The sequence below is a fragment of the Cololabis saira genome, unplaced genomic scaffold (genome assembly GCF_033807715.1).
Source record: "Cololabis saira isolate AMF1-May2022 unplaced genomic scaffold, fColSai1.1 scf045, whole genome shotgun sequence".
NCBI lineage: Eukaryota > Metazoa > Chordata > Actinopteri > Beloniformes > Belonidae > Cololabis > Cololabis saira.
Genome location: NW_026906209.1, coordinates 152,501 through 160,000, shown reverse-complemented (window position 1 = coordinate 160,000; position 7,500 = coordinate 152,501). Strand labels below are relative to the sequence as shown.

Genomic DNA, 7,500 nt, shown 5'->3' with positions numbered 1-7,500 from the left:
AAGTCATAGAATATAAGTCATTGATTTGTTGGTTTTATTTGTTGGAGTTAAAGTGCCTTAACCATGTGCAAAACACTTTAGGACGTGAGCTGTCGCTGTTACCACGTTGAAATATGTGTGGGTAGATTAAGCGAGAGCGTTCTCTGCTGGTTGAAAATGCTTACAGCACCTGGTATTCCCAGGCGGTCTCCCATCCAAGTACTAACCAGGCCCGACCCTGCTTAGCTTCCGAGATCAGACGAGATCGGGCGCATCCACGCTGGTATGGCCGTGAGCTGAAGCTGCAGCTTGAAATATCTCTTATATGGAGTTGAAGATAAGTCATATAATATAAGTCATTGATTTGTTGGTGATAATAATTTAGAAGCGCTTATTTGTTGGAGTTAAAGTGCCTTAACCATGTGCAAAACACTTTAGGACGTGAGCTGTCGCTGTTACCACGTTGAAATTTGTGTGGGTAGATTAAGCGAGAGCGCTCTCTGCTGGTTGAAAAAGCTTACAGCACCTGGTATTCCCAGGCGGTCTCCCATCCAAGTACTAACCAGGCCCGACCCTGCTTAGCTTCCGAGATCAGACGAGATCGGGCGCATCCAGGCTGGTATGGCCGTAAGCAGAAGCTGCAGCTTGAAATACCTCTTGTATGGAGTTGAAGATAAGTCATAGAATATAAGTCATTGATTTGTTGGTTTTATTTGTTGGAGTTAAAGTGCCTTAACCATGTGCAAAACACTTTAGGACGTGAGCTGTCGCTGTTACCACGTTGAAATATGTGTGGGTAGATTAAGTGAGAGCGTTCTCTGCTGGTTGAAAATGCTTACAGCACCTGGTATTCCCAGGCGGTCTCCCATCCAAGTACTAACCAGGCCCGACCATGCTTAGCTTCCGAGATCAGACGAGATCGGGCGCATCCACGCTGGTATGGCCGTGAGCTGAAGCTGCAGCTTGAAATACCTCTTATATGGAGTTGAAGATAAGTCATATAATATAAGTCATTGATTTGTTGGTGATAATAATTTAGAAGCGCTTATTTGTTGGAGTTAAAGTGCCTCAACCATGTGCAAAACACTTTAGGACGTGAGCTGTCGCTGTTACCACGTTGAAATTTGTGTGGGTAGATTAAGCGAGAGCGCTCTCTGCTGGTTGAAAAAGCTTACAGCACCTGGTATTCCCAGGCGGTCTCCCATCCAAGTACTAACCAGGCCCGACCCTGCTTAGCTTCCGAGATCAGACGAGATCGGGCGCATCCAGGCTGGTATGGCCGTAAGCAGAAGCTGCAGCTTGATATACCTCTTATATGGAGTTGAAGATAAGTCATAGAATATAAGTCATTGATTTGTTGGTTTTATTTGTTGGAGTTAAAGTGCCTTAACCATGTGCAAAACACTTTAGGACGTGAGCTGTCGCTGTTACCACGTTGAAATATGTGTGGGTAGATTAAGCGAGAGCGTTCTCTGCTGGTTGAAAATGCTTACAGCACCTGGTATTCCCAGGCGGTCTCCTATCCAAGTACTAACCTGGCCCGACCCTGCTTAGCTTCCGAGATCAGACGAGATCGGGCGCATCCAGGCTGGTATGGCCGTAAGCAGAATCTGCTGCTTGAAATACCTCTTATATGGAGTTGAAGATAAGTCATAGAATATAAGTCATTGATTTGTTGGTTTTATTTGTTGGAGTTAAAGTGCCTTAACCATGTGCAAAACACTTTAGGACGTGAGCTGTCGCTGTTACCACGTTGAAATATGTGTGGGTAGATTAAGCGAGAGCGCTCTCTGCTGGTTGAAAAAGCTTACAGCACCTGATATTCCCAGGCGGTCTCCCATCCAAGTACTAACCAGGCCCGACCCTGCTTAGCTTCCAAGATCAGACGAGATCGGGCGCATCCAGGCTGGTATGGCCGTAAGCAGAAGCTGCTGCTTGAAATACCTCTTATATGGAGTTGAAGATAAGTCATATAATATAAGTCATTGATTTGTTGGTGATAATAATTTAGAAGCGCTTATTTGTTGGAGTTAAAGTGCCTTAACCATGTGAAAAACACTTTTGGACGTGAGCTGTCGCTGTTACCACGTTGAAATATGTGTGGGTAGATTAAGCGAGAGCGCTCTCTGCTGGTTGAAAATGCTTACAGCACCTGGTATTCCCAGGCGGTCTCCCATCCAAGTACTAACCAGGCCCGACCCTGCTTAGCTTCCGAGATCAGACGAGATCGGGCGCATCCAGGCTGGTATGGCCGTAAGCAGAAGCTGCAGCTTGAAATACCTCTTATATGGAGTTGAAGATAAGTCATAGAATATAAGTCATTGATTTGTTGGTTTTATTTGTTGGAGTTAAAGTGCCTTAACCATGTGCAAAACACTTTTGGACGTGAGCTGTCGCTCTTACCACGTTGAAATATGTGTGGGTAGATTAAGCGAGAGCGCTCTCTGCTGGTTGAAAAAGCTTACAGCACCTGGTATTCCCAGGCGGTCTCCCATCCAAGTACTAACCAGGCCTTACCCTGCTTAGCTTCCGAGATCAGACGAGATCGGGCGCATCCAGGCTGGTATGGCCATAAGCTGAAGCTGCAGCTTGAAATACTTCTTATATGGAGTTGAAGATAAGTCATATAATACAAGTCATTGATTTGTTGGTGATAATAATTTAGAAGCGCTTATTTGTTGGAGTTAAAGTGCCTTAACCATGTGAAAAACACTTTGGACGTGAGCTGTCGCTCTTACCACGTTGAAATATGTGTGGGTAGATTAAGCGAGAGCGCTCTCTGCTGGTTGAAAAAGCTTACAGCACCTGGTATTCCCAGGCGGTCTCCCATCCAAGTACTAACCAGGCCCGACCCTGCTTAGCTTCCGAGATCAGACGAGATCGGGCGCATCCAGGCTGGTATGGCCATAAGCAGAAGCTGCAGCTTGAAATACCTCTTATATGGAGTTGAAGATAAGTCATAGAATATAAGTCATTGATTTGTTGGTTTTATTTGTTGGAGTTAAAGTGCCTTAACCATGTGCCTAACACTTTTGGACGTGAGCTGTCGCTCTTACCACGTTGAAATATGTGTGGGTAGATTAAGCGAGAGCACTCTCTGCTGGTTGAAAAAGCTTACAGCACCTGGTATTCCCAGGCGGTCTCCCATCCAAGTACTAACCAGGCCCGACCCTGCTTAGCTTCCGAGATCAGACGAGATCGGGCGCATCCAGGCTGGTATGGCCATAAGCTGAAGCTGCAGCTTGAAATACTTCTTATATGGAGTTGAAGATAAGTCATATAATATAAGTCATTGATTTGTTGGTGATAATAATTTAGAAGCGCATATTTGTTGGAGTCAAAGTGCCTTAACCATGTGAAAAACACTTTAGGACGTGAGCTGTCGCTGTTACCACGTTGAAATTTGTGTGGGTAGATTAAGCGAGAGCGCGCTCTGCTGGTTGAAAAAGCTTACAGCACCTGGTATTCCCAGGCGGTCTCCCATCCAAGTACTAACCAGGCCCGACCCTGCTTAGCTTCCGAGATCAGATGAGATCGGGCGCATCAAGGCTGGTATGGCCGTAAGCAGTAGCTGCAGCTTGAAATACCTCTTATATGGAGTTGAAGATAAGTCATAAAATATAAGTCATTGATTTGTTGGTGATAATAATTTAGAAGCGCTTATTTGTTGGAGTTAAAGTGCCTTAACCATGTGCAAAACACTTTAGGACGTGAGCTGTCGCTGTTACCACGTTGAAATATGTGTGGCTAGATTAAGCGAGAGCGTTCTCTGCTGGTTGAAAAAGCTTACAGCACCTGGTATTCCCAGGCGGTCTCCCATCCAAGTACTAACCAGGCCCGACCCTGCTTAGCTTCCGAGATCAGACGAGATCGGGCGCATCCAGGCTTGTATGGCCGTAAGCAGAAGCTGCAGCTTGAAATACCTCTTATATGGAGTTGAAGATAAGTCATAGCATATAAGTCATTGATTTGTTGGTTTTATTTGTTGGAGTTAAAGTGCCTTAACCATGTGCAAAACACTTTAGGACGTGAGCTGTCGCTGTTACCACGTTGAAATATGTGTGGGTAGATTAAGCGAGAGCGCTCTCTGCTGGTTGAAAAAGCTTACAGCACCTGATATTCCCAGGCTGTCTCCCATCCAAGTACTAACCAGGCCCGACCCTGCTTAGCTTCCGAGATCAGACGAGATCGGGCGCATCCAGGCTGGTATGGCCGTAAGCTGAAGCTGCAGCTTGAAATACCTCTTATATGGAGTTGAAGATAAGTCAATAATATAAGTCATTGATTTGTTGATGATAATAATTTAGAAGCGCTTATTTGTTGGAGTTAAAGTGCCTTAACCATGTGCAAAACACTTTAGGACGTGAGCTGTCGCTGTTACCACGTTGAAACATGTGTGGGTAGATTAAGCGAGAGCGCTCTCTGCTGGTTGAAAATGCTTACAGCACCTGGTATTCCCAGGCGGTCTCCCATCCAAGTACTAACCAGGCCCGACCCTGCTTAGCTTCCGAGATCAGACAAGATCGGGCGCATCCAGGCTGGTATGGCCGTAAGCAGAAGCTGCTGCTTGAAATACCTCTTATATGGAGTTGAAGATAAGTCATAGAATATAAGTCATTGATTTGTTGGTTTTATTTGTTGGAGTTAAAGTGCCTTAACCATGTGCAAAACACTTTTGGACGTGAGCTGTCGCTCTTACCACGTTGAAATATGTGTGGGTAGATTAAGCGAGAGCGCTCTCTGCTGGTTGAAAAAGCTTACAGCACCTGGTATTCCCAGGCGGTCTCCCATCCAAGTACTAACCAGGCCTTACCCTGCTTAGCTTCCGAGATCAGACGAGATCGGGCGCATCCAGGCTGGTATGGCCATAAGCTGAAGCTGCAGCTTGAAATACTTCTTATATGGAGTTGAAGATAAGTCATATAATACAAGTCATTGATTTGTTGGTGATAATAATTTAGAAGCGCTTATTTGTTGGAGTTAAAGTGCCTTAACCATGTGAAAAACACTTTGGACGTGAGCTGTCGCTCTTACCACGTTGAAATATGTGTGGGTAGATTAAGCGAGAGCGCTCTCTGCTGGTTGAAAAAGCTTACAGCACCTGGTATTCCCAGGCGGTCTCCCATCCAAGTACTAACCAGGCCCGACCCTGCTTAGCTTCCGAGATCAGACGAGATCGGGCGCATCCAGGCTGGTATGGCCATAAGCAGAAGCTGCAGCTTGAAATACCTCTTATATGGAGTTGAAGATAAGTCATAGAATATAAGTCATTGATTTGTTGGTTTTATTTGTTGGAGTTAAAGTGCCTTAACCATGTGCCTAACACTTTTGGACGTGAGCTGTGGCTCTTACCACGTTGAAATATGTGTGGGTAGATTAAGCGAGAGCGCTCTCTGCTGGTTGAAAAAGCTTACAGCACCTGGTATTCCCAGGCGGTCTCCCATCCAAGTACTAACCAGGCCCGACCCTGCTTAGCTTCCGAGATCAGACGAGATCGGGCGCATCCAGGCTGGTATGGCCATAAGCTGAAGCTACAGCTTGAAATACTTCTTATATGGAGTTGAAGATAAGTCATATAATACAAGTCATTGATTTGTTGGTGATAATAATTTAGAAGCGCTTATTTGTTGGAGTTAAAGTGCCTTAACCATGTGAAAAACACTTTTGGACGTGAGCTGTCGCTGTTACCACGTTGAAATATGTGTGGGTAGATTAAGCGAGGGCGCTCTCTGCTGGTTGAAAATTCTTACAGCACCTGGTATTCCCAGGCGGTCTCCCATCCAAGTACTAACCAGGCCCGAACCTGCTTAGCTTCCGAGATCAGACGAGATCGGGCGCATCCAGGCTGGTATGGCCGTAAGCAGAAGCCGCAGCTTGAAATACCTCTTATATGGAGTTGAAGATATGTCATAGCATATAAGTCATTGATTTGTTGGTTTTATTTGTTGGAGTTAAAGTGCCTTAACCATGTGCAAAACCCTTTAGGACGTGAGCTGTCGCTGTTACCACGTTGAAATATGTGTGGGTAGATTAAGCGAGAGCGCTCTCTGCTGGTTGAAAAAGCTTACAGCACCTGATATTCCCAGGCGGTCTCCCATCCAAGTACTAACCAGGCCCGACCCTGCTTAGCTTCCGAGATCAGACGAGATCGGGCGCATCCAGGCTGGTATGGCCGTAAGCTGAAGCTGCAGCTTGAAATACCTCTTATATGGAGTTGAAGATAAGTCATAGAATATAAGTCATTGATTTGTTGGTTTTATTTGTTGGAGTTAAAGTGCCTTAACCATGTGCAAAACACTTTAGGACGTGAGCTGTCGCTGTTACCACGTTGAAATATGTGTGGGTAGATTAAGCGAGAGCGCTCTCTGCTGGTTGAAAAAGCTTACAGCACCTGATATTCCCAGGCGGTCTCCCATCCAAGTACTAACCCGGCCCGACCCTGCTTAGCTTCCGAGATCAGACGAGATCGGGCACATACAGGCTGGTATGGCCGTAAGCTGAAGGTGCAGCTTGAAATAACTCTTATATGGAGTTGAAGATAAGTCATATACTATAAGTCATTGATTTGTTGGTGATAATAATTTAGAAGCGCTTATTTGTTGGAGTTAAAGTGCCTTAACCATGTGCAAAACACTTTAGGACGTGAGCTGTCGCTGTTACCACGTTGAAATATGTGTGGGTAGATTAAGCGAGAGCGCTCTCTGCTGGTTGAAAATGCTTACAGCACCTGGTATTCCCAGGCGGTCTCCCACCCAAGTACTAACCAGGCCCGACCCTGCTTAGCTTCCGAGATCAGACAAGATCGGGCGCATCCAGGCTGGTATGGCCGTAAGCAGAAGCTGCTGCTTGAAATACCTCTTATATGGAGTTGAAGATAAGTCATATAATATAAGTCATTGATTTGTTGGTGATAATAATTTAGAAGCGCTTATTTGTTGGAGTTAAAGTGCCTTAACCATGTGAAAAACACTTTTGGACGTGAGCTGTCGCTGTTACCACGTTGAAATATGTGTGGGTAGATTAAGCGAGAGCGCTCTCTGCTGGTTGAAAATGCTTACAGCACCTGGTATTCCCAGGCGGTCTCCCATCCAAGTACTAACCAGGCCCGACCCTGCTTAGCTTCCGAGATCAGACGAGATCGGGCGCATCCAGGCTGGTATGGCCGTAAGCAGAAGCTGCAGCTTGAAATACCTCTTATATGGAGTTGAAGATAAGTCATAGAATATAAGTCATTGATTTGTTGGTTTTATTTGTTGGAGTTAAAGTGCCTTAACCATGTGCAAAACACTTTTGGACGTGAGCTGTCGCTCTTACCACGTTGAAATATGTGTGGGTAGATTAAGCGAGAGCGCTCTCTGCTGGTTGAAAAAGCTTACAGCACCTGGTATTCCCAGGCGGTCTCCCATCCAAGTACTAACCAGGCCCGACCCTGCTTAGCTTCCGAGATCAGACAAGATCGGGCGCATCCAGGCTGGTATGGCCGTAAGCAGAAGCTGCTGCTTGAAATACCTCTTATATGGA

The 7,500-nt window shown here is 45.7% G+C and overlaps 23 non-coding genes across 23 annotated transcripts; all 23 read right to left on the bottom strand.

Annotated features, from left to right (window-relative positions):
- Window positions 1-157: 157 nt before the first annotated feature.
- Window positions 158-276, bottom strand: LOC133434190 (5S ribosomal RNA). Its single transcript, XR_009778344.1, has one exon. It is a non-coding gene; the product is annotated as a 5S ribosomal RNA (ribosomal RNA).
- Window positions 277-493: 217 nt separating this feature from the next.
- Window positions 494-612, bottom strand: LOC133433633 (5S ribosomal RNA). The gene has a single exon (XR_009777834.1). It is a non-coding gene; the product is annotated as a 5S ribosomal RNA (ribosomal RNA).
- A 199-nt stretch (window positions 613-811) lies between these two features.
- On the bottom strand, window positions 812-930 carry LOC133434068 (5S ribosomal RNA). Its single transcript, XR_009778227.1, has one exon. It is a non-coding gene; the product is annotated as a 5S ribosomal RNA (ribosomal RNA).
- Window positions 931-1,147: 217 nt separating this feature from the next.
- Window positions 1,148-1,266, bottom strand: LOC133433622 (5S ribosomal RNA). Its single transcript, XR_009777823.1, has one exon. It is a non-coding gene; the product is annotated as a 5S ribosomal RNA (ribosomal RNA).
- A 199-nt stretch (window positions 1,267-1,465) lies between these two features.
- Window positions 1,466-1,584, bottom strand: LOC133433987 (5S ribosomal RNA). Its single transcript, XR_009778149.1, has one exon. It is a non-coding gene; the product is annotated as a 5S ribosomal RNA (ribosomal RNA).
- A 199-nt stretch (window positions 1,585-1,783) lies between these two features.
- Window positions 1,784-1,902, bottom strand: LOC133434027 (5S ribosomal RNA). Its single transcript, XR_009778187.1, has one exon. It is a non-coding gene; the product is annotated as a 5S ribosomal RNA (ribosomal RNA).
- A 217-nt stretch (window positions 1,903-2,119) lies between these two features.
- Window positions 2,120-2,238, bottom strand: LOC133433813 (5S ribosomal RNA). Its single transcript, XR_009777983.1, has one exon. It is a non-coding gene; the product is annotated as a 5S ribosomal RNA (ribosomal RNA).
- A 199-nt stretch (window positions 2,239-2,437) lies between these two features.
- On the bottom strand, window positions 2,438-2,556 carry LOC133434035 (5S ribosomal RNA). The gene has a single exon (XR_009778195.1). It is a non-coding gene; the product is annotated as a 5S ribosomal RNA (ribosomal RNA).
- Window positions 2,557-2,772: 216 nt separating this feature from the next.
- Window positions 2,773-2,891, bottom strand: LOC133433852 (5S ribosomal RNA). The gene has a single exon (XR_009778021.1). It is a non-coding gene; the product is annotated as a 5S ribosomal RNA (ribosomal RNA).
- Window positions 2,892-3,090: 199 nt separating this feature from the next.
- On the bottom strand, window positions 3,091-3,209 carry LOC133433851 (5S ribosomal RNA). The gene has a single exon (XR_009778020.1). It is a non-coding gene; the product is annotated as a 5S ribosomal RNA (ribosomal RNA).
- Window positions 3,210-3,426: 217 nt separating this feature from the next.
- LOC133433827 (5S ribosomal RNA) lies at window positions 3,427-3,545 on the bottom strand. Its single transcript, XR_009777997.1, has one exon. It is a non-coding gene; the product is annotated as a 5S ribosomal RNA (ribosomal RNA).
- Window positions 3,546-3,762: 217 nt separating this feature from the next.
- On the bottom strand, window positions 3,763-3,881 carry LOC133434071 (5S ribosomal RNA). Its single transcript, XR_009778230.1, has one exon. It is a non-coding gene; the product is annotated as a 5S ribosomal RNA (ribosomal RNA).
- A 199-nt stretch (window positions 3,882-4,080) lies between these two features.
- LOC133434184 (5S ribosomal RNA) lies at window positions 4,081-4,199 on the bottom strand. The gene has a single exon (XR_009778338.1). It is a non-coding gene; the product is annotated as a 5S ribosomal RNA (ribosomal RNA).
- A 216-nt stretch (window positions 4,200-4,415) lies between these two features.
- LOC133434013 (5S ribosomal RNA) lies at window positions 4,416-4,534 on the bottom strand. The gene has a single exon (XR_009778174.1). It is a non-coding gene; the product is annotated as a 5S ribosomal RNA (ribosomal RNA).
- A 199-nt stretch (window positions 4,535-4,733) lies between these two features.
- LOC133434034 (5S ribosomal RNA) lies at window positions 4,734-4,852 on the bottom strand. The gene has a single exon (XR_009778194.1). It is a non-coding gene; the product is annotated as a 5S ribosomal RNA (ribosomal RNA).
- A 216-nt stretch (window positions 4,853-5,068) lies between these two features.
- LOC133433850 (5S ribosomal RNA) lies at window positions 5,069-5,187 on the bottom strand. The gene has a single exon (XR_009778019.1). It is a non-coding gene; the product is annotated as a 5S ribosomal RNA (ribosomal RNA).
- Window positions 5,188-5,386: 199 nt separating this feature from the next.
- Window positions 5,387-5,505, bottom strand: LOC133433849 (5S ribosomal RNA). The gene has a single exon (XR_009778018.1). It is a non-coding gene; the product is annotated as a 5S ribosomal RNA (ribosomal RNA).
- A 217-nt stretch (window positions 5,506-5,722) lies between these two features.
- On the bottom strand, window positions 5,723-5,841 carry LOC133433830 (5S ribosomal RNA). The gene has a single exon (XR_009778000.1). It is a non-coding gene; the product is annotated as a 5S ribosomal RNA (ribosomal RNA).
- Window positions 5,842-6,040: 199 nt separating this feature from the next.
- On the bottom strand, window positions 6,041-6,159 carry LOC133433865 (5S ribosomal RNA). The gene has a single exon (XR_009778033.1). It is a non-coding gene; the product is annotated as a 5S ribosomal RNA (ribosomal RNA).
- A 199-nt stretch (window positions 6,160-6,358) lies between these two features.
- LOC133434010 (5S ribosomal RNA) lies at window positions 6,359-6,477 on the bottom strand. Its single transcript, XR_009778171.1, has one exon. It is a non-coding gene; the product is annotated as a 5S ribosomal RNA (ribosomal RNA).
- Window positions 6,478-6,694: 217 nt separating this feature from the next.
- On the bottom strand, window positions 6,695-6,813 carry LOC133434047 (5S ribosomal RNA). Its single transcript, XR_009778207.1, has one exon. It is a non-coding gene; the product is annotated as a 5S ribosomal RNA (ribosomal RNA).
- Window positions 6,814-7,030: 217 nt separating this feature from the next.
- On the bottom strand, window positions 7,031-7,149 carry LOC133433812 (5S ribosomal RNA). The gene has a single exon (XR_009777982.1). It is a non-coding gene; the product is annotated as a 5S ribosomal RNA (ribosomal RNA).
- Window positions 7,150-7,348: 199 nt separating this feature from the next.
- Window positions 7,349-7,467, bottom strand: LOC133433979 (5S ribosomal RNA). Its single transcript, XR_009778141.1, has one exon. It is a non-coding gene; the product is annotated as a 5S ribosomal RNA (ribosomal RNA).
- Window positions 7,468-7,500: the final 33 nt, after the last annotated feature.